This window comes from Protopterus annectens, chromosome 7.part0 (genome assembly GCF_019279795.1).
Source record: "Protopterus annectens isolate FY-2018-M chromosome 7.part0, PAN1.0, whole genome shotgun sequence".
Classification (NCBI taxonomy): domain Eukaryota; kingdom Metazoa; phylum Chordata; order Ceratodontiformes; family Protopteridae; genus Protopterus; species Protopterus annectens.
In genome coordinates this window covers 228,202,455-228,229,712 of record NC_056739.1, presented here as the reverse complement: position 1 = coordinate 228,229,712, position 27,258 = coordinate 228,202,455, and positions in this window count along the sequence as shown.

Below are 27,258 nucleotides of genomic sequence, written 5' to 3'. Positions count from 1 at the left end.
TAGTTATTGTATTAATATTTTCTTTTTTAAATATTTTACTTTAAAAATTCAACTTATTCAATTTTTTCAAAATATTGGTTCATTATATTGTTTTCAATAAAGCTGTTTAAAAAAAAACAAAAAAAGAAAAGTATATCCCAAACAACAGAAGACCTGGGGTACACCACTCATTACGGGTCTCCTGCTTGAGGTGACTTCCCCTATTTTGATTAGGTGGCTTCTATCAGTGAGTCAGTTTGCTACCCATCTGGTAACATATGGATCAATGCCTAGTTGAAAGAGTTTATCTATTATACTCGAATGGGAAATAGTATTGAAGGCTTTGGCCAGGTCAAGGTAGGTGGTGTGCACCATCTTCTCCTCATCCATGGTTTTGGTGACTGTCACAAAGAAGTTGACAAAGCTTAACAGGCATGACCTCACTTTGACAATTAGAAACTGTGTGGGATTGAGTGTTTGGAAATTGCCAATGTCCTTCTTAATAAGGTCGTAGTTAGGCAAATGGATCTATAAATTTTCTGGATTGAGGGACATTCTACTTTTGTGCAAATGGATGACAGTGGCTGGGATGAAGCTGGTATTTAGGCTTTGGTTGAATAGGATGCCCAATGGTCCTGCAGGTTCCTGCCTCATTTCATGTAGGATGCAGTCTGGGAGGTTTTCAGGTCCCATGGAGGCTGTATTGTTTGCCTTTGAGAGGGCAGTGATGACTTGCACCCTAGAGATAAGGGGAGGGGGCAGGTGGTGGGGATGTCCTGGTTTACTGATGGGGGGACAAAGAGGTGAAGTTTTCACTGAACCTGTCTGCCAGCAAGTTGGCTATATCTGCGGCATTTGTGTATGTGCTGTCCTTGACCATCAGTTCTGAGCAGATCTAAATACTTCCTTTGAGATTGCGGACATAGGTAAATAAGGCCTTATGATTGTGTTTAGTACATGTGGCCAGTTTGAACTTGAAGTTTGCTTTGGAGGATTTCACTAGTGCTCTTATTTGCTTGTTCAGGCTAAGGAGAGATTTCTTCCAATTAGGCACCTGCTCCTTCTTGGTCCTGGACAGCAATTTTTTCCTTTCATTATAGAGTCTGTTTATTGCAGGTGTCCACCAGACAGGTTTACTCTTCCTTGTGGAGGATGATTTTGTCCTGTTGGGTATTAATAACTAATTGCAGCTATATAAATGTTTGTATAGTGCTTTGGTGTACTTTTGGACCTTTGTGCTTGTTCCTACAGAGTGGGAGGGGGCTGTGAAGCTGTTTATACCTTCCCTCAGAAGGTTATAATCAGCTTTGGAGAGTTTTTTTGTTTTACCCTAGCTATGGTCGGTGGGGTGGCCTCAGGGGAGATGGTGACTTTGAAAGTGAGATCTTATCAGAGAGGATTGACACTGTAGGGATGCTGCAATGGTTACTAGTGGTGGTTAATATCAAGTCCAAGATAGTATCACCTCTTGGGGGGTGTTGACCAGCTCGTCCAAAGCATTTGTGTTGACAAAATCAAGGAATCTCTTGGATTTCATGTTTTGGCATGAGTAGTTCTTCCATTCTATGGCTGGATAGTTAAAGTCACCAGAATCAGGGTAAAGGGCTGAATCTTGATAGATCCAAAGAGGTCCATATAGATGGAGTGGGCATCTTGAATCAAAGTTGGTGGCCTGTAACCAGCTATGATTTGAGTAGAGGTCTAGTCAATGATTAACTGCACTTGGAGTGTCTACTGTGTGTCACACTGTTTGACCAGCCTGGAAGTGTGTATGTCTTTAATATATAATGAAACTCCACCTCCTTTTGCTTTGCTACCCACAGTATGGGGTCTGAATGTATGATAGGATGAGTAACCTGTTATGGCCGGGGTGCTTTACCCAGCTTTGAACCAGGTTTCTGTGACTGAACAAATGTCAGCATCTTCCAGGATTAAGAATGCATGCAATGAGTGCAGTTTTATCTTTAGACTCATAGCATTTATCAGCATGACCTGTAATTTGCATTTTGATGAAATCTTTATTTTGGTAGTTTTAACTTCATTGCATTGCCTAAAAAGGTACTTTGGGGGGAGGCAAGAGCCTTTGCTAGAAGCCTGAAGTCCAAGGGAGACAGATGCAGGCCTCTCTAGCAAAACATCATGGTCTGTTGATCATGTCTTCCCAGGCTGTCAGGTACTGGATCCCCTTAGAATGACACCAAAAACTAAGCCATTTGTTAAAGTCAATAATTTTCTGTTTGTATTTAGACATCATTCCGAGTAATGGTAAAATCCTGCTTAAGGCTACGGACATACCTGCCCAGGTGACTACAAGGGTAGCAAAAAAGGACTTGTTAGTACTTACAGTAGTCACTAAGTGATGCAGAAACACATAAATTAGCTGATAATTCAGTCTTTCCTCATTGCAACTAATGTGTCTCTGAATGACTAGTTTCTGCAATTGTTCTAACAGGATTTTTTTGCCATAGCCTTATCTCTTGCATGCAAGGCATCTTTCTGAATTCTGGCCATTTTCTGGCTAAGCAGTTTGCTATAGAAATTCATTTTGGTGACACAGATATATACAAAAGGAAGATCCCAGTGTGCTTTATAAAATGTCATCTATGAGATGTTGTACATGAAGATCACTGATCATGCTTTAAAAATGGAGAAAAGCAGCCCTGTTATGTACATCTCTGTAATCAAAGAGGTTCATAACAGGTTTTGTTTTGCATGGTTTGCAGAGCTGTTATGCCATAGTTTCATGCTATAGTATACACATAAGCCAGCATAGAGCAGTAATGGGAAATGGCAACAGTTTTAAAAGCTGTAAAGCACTTCATGCTACCACACAAAGAAGTAGACTGAAGTGTTTAATAACCTTTAAAGCTATGAATCTTTTAAAGGTACACTTAGCATTTGGTTGCTTTCTGTGTGGCATCACTAAGTGCTCTATAGCTTTAAAAGCTGTGAAACTCTTTATGCTTCTATATTCTATCCATGTGACTGGTACTGCATCAGAACACCTAGTAATATAAATAATAATGATTGGGTTTCTCCAATCATAATCAACGTATGTGTTATCAATATGGATATCAAAATTCATCTCTTGAGCTTCAGTAAACTCTGCTCGTAAGATGGGTTTCTTGATATCAGTGTCTCAGTCAGACAAATTGCTTATTGTCAGAGATATTATCATGAACCTCTATGTCATGGTCTGAGACATACATGTCAAGAAGTAAACACTGAGAATGGAACAAAGCAAAGCAAAGTTCAAGAAGTGAATAGTAATATGGAGCTATAGCTGTCGCAATGATCTACTGGTTATAAAAGTGGGTAGGTATGTAAAGTGCTGTTTTTTTTTTTTTTTTGGCTTTGAAATCTGTAAAAGCTATTTTCACTGTCATGTCTTCAGCATCCAGAAACCAAGTGTCCTTCTTATGAATCCACCTTTTAAAGCTATGCAAATATTTCAGATGCTGTACTCTGCTGGCTGCTGTTAATAGTGTAGTGGGACTCTGGAGTCTGATAGTGGTAAAATGTGCTTAAATGTAAATTTGCAGTTAAACACATCCTCTGCAGCTGTTGGAATGACTTGGTGGGCAAGAGAGAGAGCCTCTCTTATTAGTCCTGGAAGAAGAAGAAGAAATGGATGCCCCCTTCATACTTCTCAACTGTCCATATTTTCACAGAATGTCCAGATTTTTGAGTCTTATTTTTGGTCTATTCCTCATAAAATTTGTGGTTTTCAGGCAAATCACTGGGATGATCTGAATGCTGAAGTCACTAAATAATGACATAAATTTGAATTTCAGACTTCAAATCCTTCAGAAAATGTATGTTACAACAAACCCTGTTTCTCTAGCAACTTTCTAAGTTTATAGATTTGTTGCACTAAGAGGTTGAAAGGTATGTCTGGCTAGAAAGTTGTGCCCATCCACAGGGAGGTTACTGCTGGCAATTCTGTTTCTTCAGAAATTCCTGTCAAAAAGAAAAAAATGAAAACATGTGTCTTCTTCTGTCTCAGTGATCCTGGACAGGTGTGATTTATTGTACTTGGCTCAGGGTTTACAGCAAATTCTTGACCCTTCTTGCTTGGTAGTTTATTGCAAAACAAAGAGGGATACTATATTTTCTGAAGATTCAATAAATGAAACCTCAGAATTATTGTGAAGGGACAGATTATGTGCTATCTCCACAGATTTATGATTTAGATTCTGAGGTATGTGTGGCATTGCCTAGTCCCCTTTGAAAGATTGTCTTTGCCTGAATCTATTTTAGTGGGAAAACAGTGATGTTTCTCAGTCCTTTAGAAAATATTATAATTTGTTAAAACTGGAATTCCCAGAACCAAATCCTATTCCTCATGTTCTGTCTGCTTTGGAGTGTGTTTTGTCACACTGTAATTTCACTGACAGTAAGATTGGTACCATAAAACGCAGACAGATATATAAAGTGTTACAGTCCTTTAAGTTTGCAAACATTCATCCAGAAATGACCTAGCAGATACTGCTTTAGTGAATCCAGCTGTTGCTAAACATTTGATAAATGGAAATCCTGCTCCATTTAATAAGGATGGAAAGGCTTTTGAAACGTTTGTGAAAAGGGGTATTTTTATACAATACATGCCTTTAGAATTCTCGGACGTCAAGCATATATGTTAAAGGTTTTGCTTGCCACTTATGAGAATATGAGGATTTTTTGGCATCTCTTTTCTCTTGTGATGAGCTTTGTGTAACTTGGTCTGCTCTATGTCTCTGGTGACTACCAGTTATTTAAAATATGCTTATGAATCTGTCAATGCCACTTCCAGGACTGCTGCTACTAGTGCTGTAATGAGGATGTTTGCCCAGTTGTTTTCTCAAAACCACCCAGAAGATACCAAAATAACATTTTGAATTCCACCTTGGATAGATAATTAGTGTTTGGACCTTCTGCCTCAGATGCCATTAAAAAGGATGATGAGAGAGGGATATCTGATTTTTCATCCCTTCTTTTCTATATTTACAAAGGAATTCAATACTCCCTGTACAACTGTCTTTAAAAAGCAAAATGAACTGAAAAGAAGTTGTTTTAAAAATCAATGATAGGAATGTTCCAAAAATAAAGCAGGGACCCCTCAGAAAGAACAGCCTTATAAGTCAGAATAAGTATATGTGGGACTCCCTTCTCCACACTAGAAGTTCCTTAATCCTTCTAGAAAGCCTGTACCTCTCTTTCTTTCTTTGGCAACAGTTTCTGACATATGGGTTCAGAGAGTAGTCCATCATGGTTACAGAATGCCGTGAAAGTCTCTTCCACCTTTTCAGGGTATTCCCTCTTGTTAATAAAACCAAACTTTTCTCTTCCCCTTGCCATTTGGTTTATGCTTACTCAGGGAGTGACAGATCATCTCCCTCTTCCTTAATTATGAGAAAGGTTTTATTCAGGAATGTTTCTGGTGCTAAAGAAAGAATTTTCTTGGACAACATTTCTTGAACTTTCGTTTTTGAAGCAGTTTGTGATTATTCAAGACTCTGAGAGGTGTGGAAAGCCCCAAAATATGAGATACAAGCTTTTCATCAAAGGGGAAGAAAAAGCTTTTATTTAAATCCTTCTTAAATATTTTAAGTTGCACTTATATTGACCTGAGTGGTGATATTTTTTGTACTTTTCTGCTTTTGCCCATGTTTTATCCCAAAAAGGTTATCTGGTTGCATTTGTTTTAGTTTGTTCTGGGACCTTAGTCTTATAGCTTCATTTGCAGTTGTGAGAAGATTCTGTATTACTGTAGGATTGTAACATTGTTTATAGACTGTACTGCAACATCTAGTCCCATAAATAAAAATCACATGTAAAATGTAGTTTTTTTTTTTTTTTTGCATTTTTAACCCACTCTGGGGCCTTAGTCTTGTAGCTTCTCGTTCACAGTTGTTGCAGACTGCATTCTACTGCCAGATTTGAGCATCATTTAGTCATTTATTATAGCATTTTTACAAAAGCAGTGTTACAGGTAAATTTTTGTATTGTCTGATGCCTTAATCTGCACAGGGGTTTTAGTTGTGGCAGTATTGTGAATTCTGATCCAGGAACCATGCTTTAGTACTTCTTAGAGCTGTAAATACTTGCTTAAAGCTGCATTCCAGTGCCTTTCTGTTTACTTTGCTACTGCATTTTCCTGTTCTTTGAGTCTGCCTTAGCCCCTTCTGAGACATTAAGCTAACAGTTTCTGAAGCTCTAACCACAGGACTACAGTGCTAGTATGTGCTTTATTTGATTGGATTCCCCTTTAGCAAATCTGTGTTATTTACCATACAGCTAAATCCTCCCAATTTTTTTTTCTACAAGACTCGGAGATGTGTGGAAATTCCCGAAGTGTGGGATACAAGCTTTTCATCAAAATAGAAGAAAAAAGCTTTTATTTAAATTTTGCTTAAATAATTTAAGTTGCACTTTTTGTGACCTGTGTGGTGATATTGTTTTGTGCTTTTTTGCTTTTCCCATGTTTTAGCCAAAACAAGATATTAGTTTGCATTTGTTTTATTTTGTTCTGGGACCTGGGAAATGTGTCTTATAGCTTCATTTGCAGATGTGGGAAGACTGTATATTACTGTAAGATTTTGACAATGTTTATATATTGTACTGCACTTCTATTTCAGTAAGTACACTTGCATGTACAGCATAGCTTTTTGTATTTTAACCCATCCTAGGGCCTCAGTTTTGTATCTTCATTTACAGTTGTGGCAGGACTGAGATCAATTGCTAGATTTGAGCCTCATCTTAGTCATATATTACAAAATATTTTCCAAAAACAGTGTTACTGATACATTTTGCATAGTCTGGTGCCTTATTCTGTGGTGGGATTGCAGTAGTGGCAGTTTTGTGAATTCTGCTCCAGGATTTGTGCTTCAATACTTTTTTTATAGCTGTATATACCTGCTTAAAGTTGCATTATGGTGACTTTCTGTTTACCATGTTACTGTTTTTTTCCCCATCTTCTTTGAGTCTGCCCCCCCCCCCCCATAAACACACTGAAACATTAAGCACAAGTTTCTGACATTCTGACTACAGGACTTGAGCTCCAGTTTGAATTTACTCCCAGTGCTCCTACTCTTATCTTGTTATGCTTTTAAAAGGCTAATTCTTGGGCTTCCACCACTTATTGTAATCTGACTTCCAAAGTCCCTCCTGACACTCTTTCTTTACTGTTATCTGTTGTGTAACCTATTTAAATACTTTAAGATCTGTAGTTTTTCATATATCCAAATACTAACAGCTCTCTCTGTCTCAGCAGGCAATTTTTTTCTCCCTCCCCACCCATTTAAGTTGTCTTGTTAAATACCACTGTCTTTAATTCCCATCCATTGAAGCAGTATTCCACTTGAGTAGACCCCCTTACTAAAAATTTTCTTCTCTAATTTTCCCAGAGCTTCCATCTGCTTGATGCCCTCACCAGACTTTGATAGCATCTTGAGTTAATCCTGATCCATTTTTGGTAAATATCTATTTTAATATTTAAAATGCTAATACATTAAACTACCCTTAGAACTAAAACCTCTAACTTAGTCTGGCTAAAATAAAGCCATTGCATGGAGACAAGCTTAGAGCAGCTAGTTTTTACATTAATCAACACTGATATCATATCTTAGCACAATCTAACATAGTCTTGTGTCAAACCCCAAGACTACCCAAGGAGATCTCTGTATAATCCAGTCCACAACCTACAATAGTCCACAGAAATACAGTTCTAGACAACATGGATATGCAATTTCCATATGTCTTGTTAGATATGGGCATTTAGTGGCAACATAGCAATTCTCTCATATTCACAAACAAACATTTAATCCTTAGAGAAACAAACACAGTATGCAAGAGATGTGCATACACAATTTCACTGGAGGCAAAAAAATCTCACATACAAACAAGGTTGTCAATAACACACACACTATATCCACCACAGAGTGTTCACCAAAAACACAGATCACATTATGCTGAGGCACAAAAAAGACCTGTCTAAACTTTAAAGACATTCCAAGCCTGTAAACGACAATGCCTGTCCTCTGCAGTCTCTAAACCACTCACCAACAGCAACATCAAACACCACACATAGTCCTACACTCAGCAGCCCCAAGAGCAAAGCCCATAAGGCAAGCAAACATTACCCAGGAGTCTTGCCATAGGGCACTTCATTATAAGACACACAGATACCCCACTCACCAGATGGAAGAAAGAGAAACTAATGGTTAGTTGCTTATCTGGAGCCAGGATCCACCAAGTTATGCACACACTCACATCATTACACCACAGGTACCGATATAATTGTTTATAGACTGTACTGCAACATCTAGTTCCATAAATAAAAATCACATGTAAAATGTAGTTTTTTTGTATAATTCTGTCATAGTCCACGTGGGTGTTAATGACATGAGATGTACATCTCTGGACTATATGAAGTGGTGCACTGGTGGTCTCTCTGAATATGTGAAAAGGCAGGTGTGTGCACTGCATTGAACAGCATTCTACTTTCACCAAGGATGATGATACAGTATGAACAAAAGATGACAGACTTTGATAATTTGCTTAGTTTCTGTGTCTTTCCAAGGGGATTAAATTTTTGAAAGCACAGGAGTACATCATTAATAAACTACATTACTTTGCAAAGGATGGTCTCCACCTATCTTCCTTAGACTTCCTAATATTGGTTAAAACTTTTTCCATCCCTTAGAGCCTTTTTTAGGCAATGCTAAATTGACAAACATATTGGCATAGCAAATAATACCCAAAGAACCCTAAAGGTGTTACTGTTCAATGCTACGAGCCTAAACAAGAAAACCCATACCCTACAAGCTCTCCTAATTCTGGATAATATAGAAATTGGTGCCATTACGAGACATGGTTTAAATCCACAAAATGTACTCTAGCAGTGTAAGGCTTTCATACCATAAACACAGTAAGACCATCAGCTGCACAGACAGGGACCAAAGATGGAAGAGCTTCAATCTATATTAGAAACAGGTATAGTTCTAGGTTGCTTTAACAGGATGATGCCCTGGAATTTATTTTCAAGCAAATCACCATAAAGTCCCATACCATATCCTAGCAAGCTATAGGTTACCCTCTATGTCCCTAGACTCCCATAGCTCATACGTACACTTAGTGAAGACACTCACCATTAAACCAAATACCCTATTCATCAGTGACTTTAAATACTCCTCTATAGACTGGGAAACATACACTTATTCATACTCACAGGCACAGCAATTCCTGGACTTTATTAATACAAATACTCTTGACCACACAGAGTGCACACCCACCAAAGTTTCAAACATGCTGGACCTGGTACTCTCTAATATGTGAGAGTGCTGCACCCCATACCCATTGTCACATCCTCAATGGTGATTTTGGACCACAAAGTGGTTTGCTTGAAATAAAAATAAACTCAGTAGTCCCAGCAAACCCTGAAACAGTTAGGAACTATTCCAAAGCAAACTAGATCCTATGAAGGAATAGTCTGTCAAAATTAATTGCTGATTCCAGCCCAGGTTCTTAGCAGTCTATGTGGAATTTTTCACAAGGACCCTGTACATTGCTTCATAGGTGATTACTAGGCCAATGGCATAAGAGCCTTTACATGTGGAGCCAATAATACCAGGATATGGTAATATTATATCTTAATTTCACAGATATAGGATGGGATGGTATCAGTGCACTGGGTCTTTGGGTGTTGGAACCCTGAGACATTTTGCAGACTTCATCTGTCCATAAGGGACATGAGCAGTACCCTAGGAGTGAATTTACTGTTCCCAATCCAACTATACAAATGGCTGGAAAGTGGCTGCTGTACCTACAAGAAGTAACGCCAGACAAACTCTAAACACAAACCACACTGGTGGAATCCTAACCTTGACAGGCTATATAACAAAAGGAAAAAAAAATCTTGGCTAAAATCAAAAAGAACAATTCCCACAATGGTAGGAGTTCTCTAATTACACTAAACAGAAAACTAAGAGGACTAATTAAGTTCAATGGCAATTACTAGTTTGATTAGCATAATATGCAAGACCATAAAATAAATTATCATTTTAAGGATCAGCAGAGACATAGGAAAACTTCAGACATTGTATCCTTCCCAGTTTGGCTTTATCAAGGGAAAGTCTTGCCTACTAAACTGATGGACATTTTTGAAAAGGTCTCAGAAGCAATGGATGAGAGGAAAATGAAGCAAACCACCTATCTTGCCTTGGTTAAGGCATTCAGTACAATACCTCACTCAGGTATAGTTGACAAACTCACTGAACTGGGCACAGACCCCTACATAACTCATTGGATTGCCAGCTGGCTCACAGACAGGACCCTGGAAGTTAGTATTGGAAAGATTGCCTCCATTAAGAAACTGGTCACCAGCGAAGTACTTCAGGGCTCCATGCTGGGAATGCTCTTGTTTGGCATCTACTTTTTGTAGGCAAAGGCTAATGTCAAGGACCTTTGACTGACCATATTCACAGATGATTGCAAATTGGGAGCTATCATAGATTCCCACATGGCACAAACATCTTACAAGATGGTCTAACACAAACAAATGGCTGATGCCCAAGTCAAAGATTAAAACTCAGTGTCAAGAAATGCATTATAGTGCCTATTAGGAAAACTGGCACACAGGCTAATTACTTCATTGATAAGAAACCCTTAATAGTCAACCTGCTAGTCAGGGATCTGTGAACGTATGCAGACAGTAATCTGGTTTTTGATCAACATATGGCCAAGTTAATAATAAAATTATTCTATGCTGCTCAAGTTAGATTACCTACCCTTGCAGACCATTTTAAGCCTAGGCAATTTCCCTTCTTATGGTCAAAATAACCTATCCCATTTGGTTATAGATTGGCCTTACACATTCCATGCTTGATAATTATATATTACCACTAATGGCAATAACTTGGATCATACCACATATTATCTGAGGGGACCCATGCATAGGATAAAGCATTTAGGAGCTGCCTCTGCTAAGGAATAATGTAAGAACAGTTCTGGGGCAAATTTTCTGTTTCCCATCCATAGATCAAAGTTGCTATTGAACATGGACAGGGATAATCTTTATTTTGTGTGGATGAGGAGTCTGTTCCAGAGCAGCAGCATCCTCTGCAAGATATACATCCAAAGTCTTCTGTTGATGTTGCATAAAAGGTCTCAGTCCGAAGACCAAGTACTTCTGATGCCAATTGGCTTGTTGATATGCAATAAATCCATGAATCATGGATCAGAGTATGCTTGTATGTCAGACACAAATCAAACTGTAGCAGTCTTTAAGATACCAAGTATAGTGACAGGGCTCTGAGTCAGTCCATGAAGAACAAGTTGTTTAGGCCTTGTATCCTTGTCCATGAAGAACAAGTTGTTTAGGCCTTGTATCCTTTTAGTAAGGTTTATCTGCAGGTGTTTCGGTCGTTGCATGTGTTTAGACCGATACATGCTAAAGGGGGCATTATATTCAATGATTGGCCTAAAGAGGGCTGAGTAAAGGGGAACAATGACATCTAAAGATCTAGACATAATCTGTTTTTGTTTATAAGCTGTGAAATACAGAACAACTTTCTTATAACAATGGATACAGTGGTCACAAGTTAGGTCACTGTCCACATAAATTCCCAAATACTAAACAACTGGGTAAGTAAGGGTGTGGCATCCATGTCCAAGGAAGTCATAGTTCCACTTTATACCGCTCTTATCAGAACCATCATCGACCTGATCAGACATATGCAATAGTTGGAATGCTCACAATGGTTAAATCCTAGGAGAATCCAGGATATAAACACAATGTCCTGTACAGCTCAACTTAAAGCTTTAGCTCTATACTCAGTCACCTACAGGTTACTGAGAAGCGATCTATGCTTGGCATGCAAGGTATCAACATATCCATCTCTAATGGAAGTTTTTCACATCTGCAAAACAAACAGCATCAGAACCATTAGGTCCAAGAAATTAAATTTGCTAGTGACATAAATAAGACATGTTGTCAAGACACATATGTGTCTCAGAAAATCTCCATGCCTTGGAACAGGTTTCCCATTCACGTGAAGCAGAGTCCGTTACAAACTCTATTTAAGTATAGCCTTCACCAATGAATGGGAAATCAAAAATTCACCTCAGGTCAGTCCCCATTTCTCCAACAGACAGTAATTCTGAAACTAACATACCCCCCCCCAACATAACCTCTAGAAACGTCCTAACATACCCCCTTCAAAATAAACACCCATATATACACAGGTACACAATTTGGTTGGGTTGGTTTGGGTTGCATGTCTAGGCTTATAAAGGCCCTGGTGGTCATTACGTGCGAAATTAAAATGTTGTCACTTCACAACTTATCAATTATTCCCCATTTCTTGTGACCTTAGGTTTAAAATAGACATATCAGCACATTCCTATTGATCCACATTTCAGATATTTTTTAAGGTTTTCTGTACATGAATCATATTATCAGTTTTCTGCCTTACACTTTGGACTATCTACTGCTCCAAAGTGTCTAGCACTTAGGATAGCCTACTGCAGACTTCAATGCATTACAGTTTTTCAGCATTTAGATGACCCGCTTATCATTGCAAAGTCTTTATCAAAGTGTCAAGAATCTTTCTATCTCTTTGAGTAAGGGATCTTCTTCACAGTCTGAGGTTCCAAGAGAACATTCAGAATTCTTTTTTGACTCCTTCTTACAGGACTGTTTTGCTGGGATGACTCCTTTACACCTTAGTTCAGAGCTTTCCTTCCACAGTAAAAATGAAAAACAAACAAAAAACTAGATCTGTGTTTAGATCTAGTCCTGCAGTTTTCCACTCAGAATTCCATCTCAGCATGGGAATTCCTCAAGATTCTGGGTCTTATGGCATCTATGGTATCCATGATACCTCATGCAAAATACCACATGAAACATTTTAATAATGAAAAGATGATACGACTCCTTATTTTGCATCATGTTGTCAGCTGCAGCTTTTAGTGGAAGAAAATTAGCAAATTCAAGCCTGTTGATGCTGAAGTGGAAGAAAACAGATGCTGCAAAGATGTGGACCTAAGTACACAAGAAAAAAAAACACCACTAGAAATACTACTATGACAAATGCTCTTGCTAACATTAGGCACAGGAATCCCTCAGATAGTGTTCATAGGTTCATAGGTAGGTACTAGGCTATTGGCCCTAGGGCCTATACAAGCCTAGCCAAAAAGGTACCCTGGCTTTCGCCACCCAAGTAAATTATTTTCCTGTACCCCTGTCAAGCAGAATCACAGATGTGATCCCCGGGGTGAATTTCCTATTACTCATCTAATCATCAAGATTTTTCTTGAAGAGTGCTAATGAGGAGCTCTGTTTGACATAGATAGGTAGTCTGTTCCAGAGTATGAGAAGTCTGTGGGACAGGAATCTATCCCTCCAGCATGTTCTGTTTATTGCAGTGACAATGTTTAGGTCCCTAGAGCGTGTAGCTTAGTGGGATTGGGATTTCTTTAAGTGGAGCATGTCCAACAGCTCTGGGTTTGACATAGCTTTGTATGTTAGGCAGAGATTGCCTCTGAGTAGGCGATATGCGATGGAGTAAAGCGAGTGTTTTGAGTCGGTCTGTGTAGGGCATCCGTTTGAGGCCAGTAATCCTCTTTGTGAGGTATTTCTGCAGCCTTTCAGTTGTTGTAGATGTCTTGTGAGGTACATACCAAAAGGGGCGAAGTACTCTATAATGGGTCTAATGAGTGATGGGTAGAGGGGAACAATGACCTCTTTTTTTCTGGATGAGAAACCTTTTGTGATGAGGTGTGCCACGTAAAAGGATTTCCTGACCACTGTGGCGATGTGATTATCAAAGGAGAGACTACAGTCCACCTGCGTCCCAAGGTCTCTTATCACACTTTCGGTGTTAAGTAGACTACCACCTATGTGGTAGTTCATGGGTACAGAGTTTTTACTAAAGGAGATGACAATGCACTTTTTGGCATTGAGCTTGAAACCATGGCTTTGACACCAGGCATCTGTCTCAGTAAGGCCCTTTTGTAGGATGTCCACATTGTTAGGAGTTTCATTTATGGCTCCTAGTTTGCAGTCATCTGCAAATTTAGTTAGCCAAAGACCTTCTGTGTTGGCCTGTGCTTCAGAGAAGTAGATATCAAACAGGAGAGGACCCAGGACTGAACCCTGTGGTACTCCACTTGTCACTAGTCTGAAGTCTGATTTGGAGTCTGCTACTTTCACAGTGTGGTTCTGTCAGTAAGCCAGTTGGCAACCCATCCTGTGACATAGGGATTTATACCTAGTGTAGTGAGTTTATCTATAATTCCAGAGTGGGGGATGGTGTCAAATGCCTTGGCGAGATCTAGATAGGCTGTGTGAACCACCTTACCCTCATCTATGGCTTTGGTGACTGCTTCAAAGAAGTCTATCAGGTTTAGGAGACATGATGTGCCTTTTACAAACTGGAACTGTGTGGGGTCCAATGTCTCCAATGTCTTTGTTTATGAGTTCCATGATGATATGTTCCATGGCCTTGCAGACCATGCTAGTCAGGCTAATGGGGAGGTAGTTCCTGGGGTGTGTTGTGGCCCCCCTTTGTGGAGTGGGATAACCATCGAGTTTCACCATTCAATGGGCACAAAGCCTGAGGTGAGGCTATGATTGAACATGGTATTTTGGTGGGGTGCCAGTTCATTCTGTACTTCATGTAGAAGGCAGCCTGGGATGTTGTCAGGTCCCATGGATGCTGTGTTATTGGCTTTGGAGAGTGAGGATTTTACCTGTGCAGCTGTGATTACAGGAACTTTTCATTCTTCCAGTATAAAGATGGGCCCTTTAGGGGGTGAGTGGGGGGTAAAGTTAGCACTGAACCTATCTGCCAGGATGTTGGCAATATCAGTTGGTTCTGTATATTTAGTGTCATTGTGCTGTTACTCAGAGCAGATCTGAGTGTTGCCATTGAGATTCTTGACATAGCTATAGAATGCTTTGTGGTTGTCCTTAGAATCAGTGGCAATTTTGTTTTCATAGCTAGCTTTGGAGGTTTTTATGAGGGATCTCAGCTTCTTACTGCGACTGACCAGGGAGTTCCTCCAAATCGTAGGATTTTACTCTTTTTTGCAACAGTTTCTTTCTTCTGTTGTAGAGTTCGTTTATGGCAGAAGACCATCAGATTGGCTTCCATTTTTTGGAGGATAGCATCTTGGTTCTGTTAGGAATAGCATGATCCATGCACTTGTGTAAGTGCTTATAAAGAGCATTTGTGTAGGATTCAGCAGTCATACCTCTGTTGTCCATCTGCATGGGTGTCATGAAGTTTACTACTTCTGTCTTAAGAAGTGTGAAGTTGGCTTTGGAGAAATTTTTATGGTTGTTTTGCTAATGGGGGTGGAAGTGGGATGTTGATGTTTAGGGTGATTAGGTTGGGGTCGGATCTGACCAACGAGGAGCTGACCTCTGGTGTGGAACACCAGTTGCCCATGTTGGTGATGACCAGGTCTTGGATATTACTGCCCCTGGTGGGGGTGTGGATAAGTTGATCCAAGGCATTGGAATTGATAAATTCCAGTAAAAGTTGAGCAAAAGAATTGGTACACAAGTAGTTTTCCCAGTTGATGGTGGGGTAGTTGAAATCACCCATTATTAGGGTGTTGGGTTGTACCTTAACAATTTTCCAGTGTATCAAGAAAAGAGGAGTGAGAATACTGGGGCATGGTGGGGGGGGGGGGTTGTAGCAAGCTACAATCTGGATTGTGGTTTTGCCAAGAGTTAGTTGAACTTGGATAATCTCGGATGCATTATGCTGAGCAACTAGCTTGGAGGTGTGGACATCCTTAATGAATATGGACATGCCTCCACCTTTAGTGTTTCGGTCAGGATTTGGTGGCCGAAAGGTGTGGTATGAATTATAGCCTGGTAATGCAGGGGTGCTCTCTGGAGCTTCAAACCTGGTCTCTTTCACTGCACAGATGTCGATGTTCTCCATTTTAAGGAGTGCCTCGAGTGAGTGCATTTTGAGGTTTAGACTTCTAGCATTGAGTAGCATTGTCCTCAGATTTTGCTTGCTTGTACCTGTTACGGTGGTGAATTTGTCATTTGAACCTTGCCTAAAAAAGGCATTATAGGGGTGGCAAGAGCTTTTGCCAGTGTTCAAAATCCTAAGGGCGACAGGTGCAGATCATCTTTGCAAAGCAGAATGGTCTGTCAATCATGTCATCCCAGGCAGACAGATACTGGATTCCCTTAGAATGACACCAGAAGCTTAGCCAATTGTTGAAGTCAATCATTTTGTCCTTGTACTGTGGTATCATTCTGGGTGATGGCAGAATGCTACTCAGGGATAGGGTCATACCTCCCTGGTCTACAACTACTGTGGTATCATTGTGGGTGATGGCAGGATGCTGCTCAGGGCTAGGGTCATACCTGCCTGGGCTCCTCCATGTCTCTTTTCATGTAGTCCAGGGAGATATATCTCAGGTCATTCACACCAACATGGACAATGACAGAGCAATATTTGTACTTGTTGTGGAGTGACCTGAGTGTGTGCGTTATGTGGCGGATCCTGTCACCCGACAGGCAGCTGACAGTAACTTTCTCCTTGTTTAGCCTGGTGAGTGGAACATCAGTGTGCCTGACTATAGAGTCACCTATGATTAAAGTGTTGGGTACGTTATGTCTTATGAGCTGTAGTTGAGTGGCATACTGAGTATGTCGGCTATGTGTCATTTGAGTTGTGTTGGTAGGTGGAGGTTGCTTGCATTTCTGCTTTGGAGGTGTTGGTTGTTTAAGCATATTTTTACTGAGAGCCTCCACGAATGTAGGTGTGTGTTTTGTGCTTCTGTGTCTGTGTGTTTTGGTGGTGTAGGTTTTGAGGGACTATGTGATGAGTGCGGTGCAAGTGTTTACCTTCTACTCTTGACTGTCTAGAACAGTCTTCGGTGAAGAGAGCTTTGCTTCCAGTTTGGCTATATAAGTGCATCTCTCACAGGTCAAAGTGTTGGGTGGGTGGTAGGAGGAGAGGATTGTCTGTGTACATGAGGGAATTGCTGCATTATCCCAAGATTCCCAGATTCATCAGGTAGACAGGAGAAAACACCGGGAGCTGACCTTTAGACATGCCTGGATAGGTGCTTATTTATTAAGTACAAAAAACTGTTTTCCTCTAGACAAGTGAGGAAAGTTGAGTGCTGTAGTAATTTGTAGCTTATTTAGTGCTTACAATGAATTCTGAATAAGTGCTGAGCTCAAAGAAACAGATTTGAGTGCTAAAATGTAAAAGCTGGCTAGTTGCAAGGGAAGATTTGAAGAGTAGTCTTTATGGTGCCACTGCAAAGCCACCAAGTATAAGAACACCACATTAGGGAAGGTTGGTGGGAATAATTACAGTTCCTAGCTGTAGCCATTAATGAAAGTTTTAAACATACCAAGGAGCAAGCAGACTCTAGAGAATGCTTTTAACTGTAAACAGACAATTACAGTAATGCACAATATTACAGTTCCTAGCTGTAGCCACTAAATGAAAGTTTTAAACAGATCAAGGAGCAAGCAGACTCTAGAGAATAAAACAAATGTCGGGAAGGCGTAGTGGCAGAAATCAATTTCTCACATAAACTACACGGACATATATTCAAGGTGTATAACTCTATAAGCCCTTCGGCATGACAGAAGCAATAATCCACAAGCAGTAGTCAGTCTCTCACATAAGCTGCACGAGCCTATGTTAAGATATATTACTCTCTTTCGAAAAGCCTTTTGGCACGACAAAAACAATAATCCACAAGCAGTATTCACTTCACATGGGATATTCAAGAATGACTCCTGCTCTATTTCAAAGAGCTTTATTGAATGTAAAATAGGCTAGTACTTTCACCCAAAGGCTTCCTCAGGCCATTAAAACGTGAACAAAATTAAGTACGTTTATACACATTTCTATTACAGTTAAGGTTGGCATCACTTCCTGCCTTTGCATTAATTAATCTTATTTCATACAAATTAACTCATTAAAAATGACAGCATAATCACTCTATCCTTTCTGCACTTTTCATTATCATTGTAAATATTAAAAGTATTGAATAAAAGCTTTCATAAAGGAAAAAATAAAAATAATATTTTAATATAATAATATATTATACGTTTTAATTAATTTATTCCTTATATTATAAATCACATAATACTTGCAATACAACTTGTTTATAAAATACGTATCTGAGACTGACTACTGCTTGTGGATTATTGCTTCTGTCATGCCGAAGGGCTTATAGAGTTATACACCTTGAATATATGTCCGTGTAGTTTATGCGAGAAATTGATTTCTGCCACTACGCCTTCCCGACATTTGTTTTGTACTTTATTGCTTTAACTATTATAGGGAGAGGCACTCACGAAGTGGTGACTTTGTTCCTGGTATTTTTCATATTTTATTTTTGCTACCACATCGTGAGGATGGCAGAATCATCTACAATATCTATTGAACTGCCATATAAACCAGAAGATAACCGGAACAGCAGAACAAGATTTGAGAATGCAGTTGCAGGAGAAGTGAATCCCCTGTTAGCATATGATGTCACTTCCCAACCGATGGATGATGGCACTGCTGAAATAGACTATAAGGGTTTATCAACGCTCCTACATCAAATGGAACTTGACTTTATTAAGTTAAAATGACTTCAACTGCAACGGCAGCACTTCGAGGTCTGCATAGAATGGAAAATTATTCCACGTGGGTTGCGCGTATTAAAAATGCCGACCACAGGTACTCTTTATCCTGTTCTATTGTACATGTGGCAACAGATAAACATAGAGACAAGTACACGATATATGGAACTTTTAAATGCCTATTTTCTGCCACAAGAAATAGCTTTGAGAGAGCATGTAAAAGAGCAACAACTGCATTTGTATGAATTGTACCCTTGTAAAGTACTTGATACTATATTTGAAAAATTGCTGGATAATGTTTATTTATATGAAAAGAAGCTATTAGAACAGAAACAAAACAAAATTAGAAGGGATATACAAGATTTTAATAGAGGACAGGTCTTCCCTTGGCAGAAGGTCAACGCTAAAACTAACCAAGTGAAAACTGTTACAGAAGATGGTAAGGGTGAAACATGTATTACAGACAATAAAATAAATAACACCCACTTAGAAAGTTCTGCTAATGATAAAAATGGTATAGAAGTTAGCAGAATAGGTAATAATATAAATAAAAATGGGAAAGTAATAGTTACGACAGCAATAGTACATAATGAAAATGTTAATGATGAAATTTCTTTATTAACACCTGAATTAAAAGTCAATAATTATACTGATAAGAAATTGACGTCAGTAGAAGATTTAGACGTCTTAACAGAACCAATAGAACAAGATACAAATGAAGTATCAGTGAGAAAAAAGGTGTCTAATACTAATCAAGTTCAGTTGGGGCCTGGTAGTTCCAATAAGGCCCCTTTCCCCATAGTAGATCAGTGGAGAAGGGGAAGGGACCGTTCTATGAGCAGGGGATGGCAGAAAAAGAGAGCAGCCGACCAAAAGTATGTAGGACCAACACTCAAAAAGATATGGCAAGGAACCAACGATCCCTGATATGGAACATTTCTAAAAGGGAACTCACTTTGGATGAATGCACAGTCTTGGAAAAAGGCCTTACATTCATTCCATCTACCAAAAGTGATATAACAGAGATGATCGTTGATTTAAAGCTATTTATACAAAACATACAATTAAAACTAGACTTTGGTAAGAATGAAAGTGAGAGATATCCTTTTAAAAAAACTAGTACATATATCCCTAATTTGCATCCGTTGCTTGATGCATACTCCAAATTGGTAGAACAGGAGTTATATGAAAATGAAAAAAGGAACAGGGATAAAAGATGGTCTGGTAATTTGAAATTTAAAGAGCGGGAGGCACTGAGAGCATTGACTAATGATCAGAATATAATGATAAGGCCCGCTGAAAGAACCAATTGGTTAGCTACATTAGACGTACAATCATTATTTACAACCATTCCTAATAAGGAGGGAATTGATTGTATTTGTAGTCGTTTACATGCACATCAGTCAAGTACACCAGCTCAGATTGATGTGATATGTGATTTATTGGAACTGGTTTTGTCTAATAATGTCTTTACATTCAACAGTCAAGTGTATATACAAAAAGATGGCGTAGCTATGGGCACTTCTTGTGCCAACAGCTACGCCAATCTTGTTATGGCAGATTGGGAGGTGAGGTACCTGTTTGAAATGAATGAATTCAAACAAAATGTAGAATTTTATACACGTTTTGTAGACGACCTTTTCTTGTTTGGAATTCAGAAGAGAAAGAACTGAATGTATTCTTGGGAAAGGTAAATTCATTGACACATTACTTAAAATTTACCATGGAAGCATCAGAGAATTATATTCCGTACCTGGATGTATATGTGGAAAAGTTATCTAGTGGACTCCTTAATACTGGAGTATATAGAAAAAATTGTTACAGGAATTCACTATTGCATAGAAATAGTATGCACCCAGGATACATTTTTAAAAATATAATTAGAGGACAAGCAATGAGAGTATCACGCTTAAACTCTACATATATAGGATACAAGAATGAACTTGCAGATTTGAAGCAAAAACTATTGGACAGATCATATAAACCAAGGGAAGTTAATGAAGAGCTTAGGAAAATAGAAGAAATGAGAGAAAATGTAGCGTACCCATATTTTGCTGACAGGAGCGAAAGGGTTCAAGTCACAGATATTATAAATGGAAAAAAATAGATAACAGCAATAAAAGATCTGGAAAATTTGGAGAAGTTAGGGAAATTATATACCACACACAGGATGTGGCACATAAACGAGAAGCATATCAAAAATACTGGGGAATATTGACAGTGGACCATAGAATTCTAGAAGTAGTAGGCATTAACCCAAAATTTACGTACAAAAATAAGATGAATTTATATAGAAAGTTATGTGGCCCAAATAGGGCAGGATATGGACATCTAAATTGTTCAACTGGTGTAACTAAGCCTTGCCAGAAATGTAGATACTGCACATCTATTGATGAAACAGCAAGGTTTATTCATCCTATTACTCAACAGTGTTATACATTCTCAGCACAGGCTACATGTAACACGGCCAACATTGTCTATCTGGCTACCTGGAAAAATTGCCCTGCATTTTATGTGGGCAAAACAGATAGATGACTAAGGGACCGTATTAGAGAACACCTATATAATATAAAAATAAAATCACATAATAATGCCCTATCCAAACATGCATTAGAGACATCTATGGATCACACATTTAAATTCATGGTGATACAGAATAACTATGTGACTATCAGACGTGGTGATGTAAAGAATAGAACTGAACAGAATGAAATGAAATGGATTATTAGGATGAGGGCTGATCACCCACCTGGGCTAAATGATAGAATTCCTATCAAGCCAGTATTAAAGGCTAGAAAACTATGAATTAATATATTTGTATTTATCCATGACAATTAAGTGTAATAATTAATAATTAATAATGCATGACACTTGCATAATGTATGTAAAAATATGTATGTGTATAATTAGCACCAGATTGGAATGAAAGTATAATAATAGATAAAATCAGATGAATATATATATTTTTATAATATTAACATATATATTTTTTATAAACATTTATATAAACAAGATTTATTGCAAGTATTATGTAATTTATAATATAAGGAATAAATGAATTAAAACGTATAATATATTATTACATTAAAATATTATTTTTATTTTTTCCTTTATAAAAGTTTTTATTCAATACTTTTAATATTTACAATGATAATGAAAAGCGCAGAAAGGATAGAGTGATTATGCTGTCATTTTTAATGAGTTGATTTGTATGAAATAACATTAATTAATGCGAAGGCAGGAAGTGATGCCAACCTCAACTGTAATAGAAATGTGTATAAAGGTACTTAATTTTGTTCACGTTTTAATGGCCTGAGGAAGCCTTTGGGTGAAAGCGCTAGCCTATTTTACATTCAATAAAGCTCTTTGAAATAGAGCAGGAGTCATTCTTGAATATCCCATGTGAAGTGAATACTGCTTGTGGATTATTGTTTTTGTCGTGCCAAAAGGCTTTTCGAAAGAGAGTAATATATCTTAACATAGGCTCGTGCAGCTTATGTGAGAGACTGACTACTGCTTGTGGATTATTGCTTCTGTCATGCCGAAGGGCTTATAGAGTTATACACCTTGAATATATGTCCGTGTAGCTTATGCGAGAAATTGATTTCTGCCACTATGCCTTCCCGACATTTGTTTTGTACTTTATTGCTTTAACTATCATAGGGAGAGGCACTCACGAAGTGATGACTTTGTTCCTGGTATTTTTCAGACTCTAGAGAATGCTTTAACTGTAAACAGACAATTATAGTAATGCACAGGGTTTATATACCAGTAAGGATGCATGAGTTAGAAGATCAAATTATGACTCAGCCCCTGCTATTACCCAATCACTTGTACTACAGAAGGTCGGGAGGTGTTGTTACTCTCAATAATAATGAAGACAGACAATCAGCAGAAAATGGCTGCCAGAAACACAGGAAACTCAAACAAAACTACCAGGCCTAGACAACAGGCCTCTATCAAGATTATGCCACCTGAAGAGAACACAGAAAACCCATTTAAAAGCATACAAAGAACACTCACCAAGAGAAAATACAAGTCTCAGTATGAAAAATCAGTTTACAATTTAGTAATTAAATAAAAATGCAATTATAGTAATGTACACTATTACAGTTCCTAGCTGCAGCCACTAAATGAAAGTTTTAAACAGATCAAGGAGCAAGCAGACTCTAGAGAATGCTTTTAACTGTAAACAGACAATTATAGTAATGCACACTATTACAGTTCCTAGCTGTAGAACACAGAAACCTCAAAAAAATCAAAAATGCACAGAAAAGCTCGGGTGGAGTACTCACAAATAGAAAATACAACTCTCAGTATGAAAAAGCAGTTTATAGTTAAGTAATTCAGTAAACATGCAATTAGAGTAATGAAACAGTATATAGCAATGAAAAATACAGTTAAAACAATATAAAACTGTACATAAATGCAGTGAAACAATAACAAAGCTTTATAACAGTCCTAAATGTAGTCAATCAACTGTATAGCACAATTATAAGTATTTCAAAAGTGCAGTTCAGGGAAATAAGTGTAAGAAATAACTTATCCTGCTCTTGGAATCTTAAGGAATTTCTGCTTAGTTTCAGTAATGAAATACAGTCCATAGCCGGATTAATACAAGCACAAACTTTTCAAGACACAGGGTTTATATACCAGTAAGGATGGAAGAGTTAGAAGATCAAATTACTACTCAGTCCCTGCTATTACCCAATCTCTTGTACTGCAGAAGTTCAGAAGGCCTTTCTACTCTCAATAATAATGAAGACAGACTATCTGCAGAAAATGGCTGCCAGAAACACAGGAAACTCAAACAAAACTACCAGGCCTAGACAGCAGGCCACTATCAAGATTATGCCACCTGAACAGAACACAGAAACCTCACTTTAAAAGCATAGAAAGAACACTCACAAAGAGAAAATACAAGTCTCAGTATGAAAAAGCAGTTTACAATTTAGTAATTAAATAAAAATGCAAGTATAGTAATACACACTATTACAGTTCCTAGCTGTAGCCACTAAATGAAAGTTTTAAACAAATCAAGGAGCAAGTAGACTCTAGAGAATGATTTTAACTGTAAACAGACAATTATAGTAATGTACACTATTACAGTTCCTAGATGTAGAACACAGAAACCTCAAGAAAATAAAAAATGCACAGAAAAGCTTGGATAGAGCACACTCACAAACAGAAAATACAACTCTCAGTATGAAAAAGCAGTTTACAGTTAAGTAATTCACTAAACATGCAATTAGAGTAATGAAACAGTATCTAGCAATGAAAAATACAATTAAAACAGTATAAAACAGTACATAAATGCAGTAAAACAATAAAAAAGCTTTATAACAGTGCAAAATGTAGTACATCAACTGTATAGCACAATTATAAGCCTTTCAGAAGTGTAGTTCAGTGAAATAAGTGTAAGAAAAAACGTTTCCTGCTCTTGGAATCTTAAGGAATTTCCACTTAGTTTCAGTAATGAAATGCAATAAACAGCCTGATAAATACAAGCACACCCGTTTCAAGACACAGGGTTTATATACCAGTAAGGATGGACGAGTTAGAAGATTAAATTACTACTCAGCCCCTGCTATTACCCAATCACTTGTACTACAGAAGGTCAGGGGGCCTTGTTACTCTCAATAATAATGAAGACAGACTATTAGCAGAAAATGGCTGCCAGAAACACAGGAAACTCAAACAAAACTACCAGACCTAGACAACAGGCCTCTATCAAGATTATGCCACCTGAGCAGAGCAGAGAAGCCTCACTTTAAAAGCTTAGAAAGAACACTCACAAAGAAAAAATACAAGTCTTAGTATGAAAAAACAGTTTACAATTTAGTAATTAAATAAAAATGCAATTAGAGTAATGCACACTATTACAGTTCCTAGCTGTAGCCACTAAATGAATGTTTTAAACAGATCAAGGATCAAGCATACTATAGAGAATGCTTTTAACTGTAAACAGACAATTATAGTAATGCACACTGTTACAGTTCCTAGCTGTAGAACACAGAAGCCTCAAAAAATTAAAAATGCACAGAAAAGCTTGGATAGAGCACTCACAAACAGCAAGTACAACTCTCAGTATGAAAAAGCAGTTTACAGTTAAGTAATTCACTAAACATGCAATTAGAGCAATGAAACAGTATGTAGCAATGAAAAATGCAGTTAAAACAGTCTAAAACAGTAAATAAATGCAGTGAAACAGTAAAAAAGCTTTACAACAGTGCAAAATGTAGTAGGTCAACTGTATAACACAATTATAAGCATTTCAGAAGTGCAGTTCAGTGAAATAAGTGTAAGAAATAACTTATCCTGCTCTTGGAATCTTAAGGAATTTCCACTTAGTTTCAGTAACGAAATGCAATCCACAGCCTGATAAATACAAGCACAAACTTTTCAAGACACAGGGTTTATATACCAGTAAGGATGGAAAAGTTAGAAGATCAGATTACTACTTAGCCCCTGCTACTACCCAATCTCTCGTACTACAGAAGGTCAGGAGGCCTTGTTACTCTCAATAATAATGACGACAGACTATCAGCAGAAAATGGCTGCCAGAAACACAGGAAACTCAAACAAAACTACCAGGCCTAGACAACAGGCCTCTATCAAGATTATGCCACCTGAGCAGAACACAGAAACCTCACTTTAAAAGCATAGAAAGAACACTCACAAAGAGAATATACAAGTCTTATTATGAAAAAGCAGTTTACAATTTAGTAATTAAATAAAAATGCAATTATAGTAATGCACACTATTACAGTTCCTAGCTGTAGCCACTAAATTAATGTTTTAAACAGATCAAGGAGCAAGCAGACTCTAGAGAATGCTTTTAACTGTAAACAGACAATTATAGTAATGTACACTATTACAGTCCCTAGCTGTAGAACACAGACACCTCAAAAAATCAAAAATGCACAGAAAAACTCGGATAGAGCACTCACAAACAGAAAACACAACTCTCAGTATGAAAAAAGCAGTTTACAGTTAAGTAATTCACTAAACTTGCAATTAGAGTAATGAAACAGTATCTAGCAATGAAAAATACAGTTAAAACAGTATAAAACAGTAAACAAATGCAGTAAAACAATAAAAAAGCTTTATAACAGTGCAAAATGTAGTATATCAACTGTATAGCACAATTATAAGGGTTTCAGAAGTGCAGTTCAGTGAAATAAGTGTAAGAAAAAACGTATCCTGCTCTGGGAATCTTAAGGAATTTCCACTTAGTTTCAGTAATGAAATACAATAAACAGCCTGATAAATACAAGCACACCCATTTCAAGACACAGGGTTTATATACCAGTAAGGATAGAAGAGTTAGAAGATTAAATTACTACTCAGCCCCTGCTATTACCCAATCACTCGTACTACAGAAGGTCAGGAGGCCTTGTTACTCTCAATAATAATGAAGACAGACTATCAGCAGAAAATGGCCGCCGGAAACATAGGAAACGCAAACAAAACTACCAGGCCTAGACAACAGGCATCTTTCAAGATAATACCTAGTAATGAAGTAATGTTTAATGGAAGTCATATCTCTGGTTCTCCAAGTCTGGTGAGGAGAAGTTACAGCTATGTGTAAGTTATTTACCTAAGAATCAGATCTTCGGGAAGAGGTCAAAGTACCAGCATATAATAAGATCTTCTTTCCAGAAGAAGCATTTTATTGAAATTTCTCTAATACCTATGAAGACCAGTACTTGTCTTGTCTCACACCAGCATCCCATGATGTCTTGTTTGATGCATGTGTCACTGATATGATATCAATAATGCTAGGAGATATTATTTGTTCTCTGCTTCTATTCTAATATTCTTCCTTATGGGAAGGCTATTTGGTAGTACATTATTGTCCTTAATTATTTTAATCAAAATTTAATCCTGTAATAGCTTCTTTATAAGTCATTTATTAGACTATGTATAATAATCTTTGAAGGATAGAGGCAGGACAGCTTAAACTTAAAAGGACCTTGTTGCATGTCTCGTGTATCAAATGAGACACTGAGGCTGGGTATGCATTCAAGCAATTTATTGTACATACACATATCAGGAGCTATAATTGGAACATATACTTCAAACTTCATAAGCTAACTGACTGACTTGTTACTTCAAACACACGTGCATGTGTATCTCCATTCATGCCTGCATTCACTCTGACTACACAAAATGGCACCGATCTCACACGTGCTCTGCAACCTACATGCACATGCTATTCAGCCATAATGGTTGACCAGGTACAATACATGCAATGATCTACATCCTCCATCTTTGATTTGTTCGACATGCAATAGGCGAACAAGATATTTTATAAGCTAGATATCACATCAAAATTTAACAACAAATGAATTCAAGTCCAAGTCGCTGCGTATTTTGGATTGGGTCTGGAAATTCTACCCTATCTGGTTACATAAAAACTTTGACTGGGTTTAGTGACAGGGACTGTCTTTGGGGATTCTTTTACAAGTAGAACTTCAGGGATTACATCAGGATTACTTGAAGAAAGTACACTGTCCTCTGGAATTCGAACAAGTGTAGAGTCATTCCAAGAAACAGAATCAGTGGCACAGGCAATCTGCTGCATCACATTCGGAGACTAGTAGTATGTATATCTGAATCCTTCTAAAACCATTCCTTCAGATTCCATAGTGTAAGATCTTGGTTCATCACAA